Consider the following 1,058-nt stretch of genomic DNA (forward strand, 5'->3'; position numbering starts at 1 on the left):
TATCTAAATTTGATAAAATAAGATTTTAATATTTTGTTTTTAATAAAATAAACTTTTAAATATTAGTTTCATTTGATAAAATGAACTAATTATTAACGAACCACTCTGAACATTTAAATTATTTTGTCAAATAAAACTGATATTTGGTAGTTTATTTAGTTAAAAACAAAAATTAGAGTTTGTTTTATTAAGTTTAAAATTTTATTTAAGATCAAAATAATTATTTGTTCCTAAAACTATGAGCTGAAATATGGTTAAATAATTTAATAAGTTTGATACAACGTTAATTAGAGTATATGTTTATATTTCAATGATAGCTTTTCATACCTGTAATACTTATTATTATTCTCTACTCAATGGTAACAAGTTCTTTTATATAACTATGTATATAATAAGGTTTATCAAAGTACATATTAATATTTTAGGCTGGTTTGAGCTATTTGTTTGCTTCCATCTTAAGCTATTCTAATCTTATCGAACTCGTTTGTTGGATGGGTACCAAAGAAATGTGTAATGGATTAAAGCGAGGCTTCATTCAATGCATAGCAATAATTCATGGAAAATGACTCCACGTGAACAGATCTGAAACTGAAAGCTTTTGCCTCCATCAGCAGTGCTGCAATGAAGAATATGACAATGCATGGCAGGAATAACAATTCCTCATAATAAGATAATTTCGTGTAGTCAGAGAATTTGTCTCGACTCATTTCTTATCGACGAGTTATTTCATATTTACCATTTTCGCCTTGTGCATCCATTAAATGCTAAACAAGTGTTGATAGTTTGGATGATTGGTTTCTTTTTAATTTGTTTTAGATGTTACTTTCTTGTTAGTATGATATGAACTCTTTAATAACTATTTGACTCTACTTCTTGATTGGATACTTGCATACAGTATTATCTCTCTTGGTTATGGTTTAAAAAGAAATATTATCAGTACACTAAAAATAAGTGATAACAAATAATAAAAATTAATTTTTAAATAGTTAATATTAATATTAATATTTTTTTTATTGTAATTTTTTTTGAGAATTTAAGGTTTAAAATTTAAGATATAT

Source organism: Arachis ipaensis, chromosome B02 (genome assembly GCF_000816755.2).
Source record: "Arachis ipaensis cultivar K30076 chromosome B02, Araip1.1, whole genome shotgun sequence".
Lineage (NCBI taxonomy): Eukaryota > Viridiplantae > Streptophyta > Magnoliopsida > Fabales > Fabaceae > Arachis > Arachis ipaensis.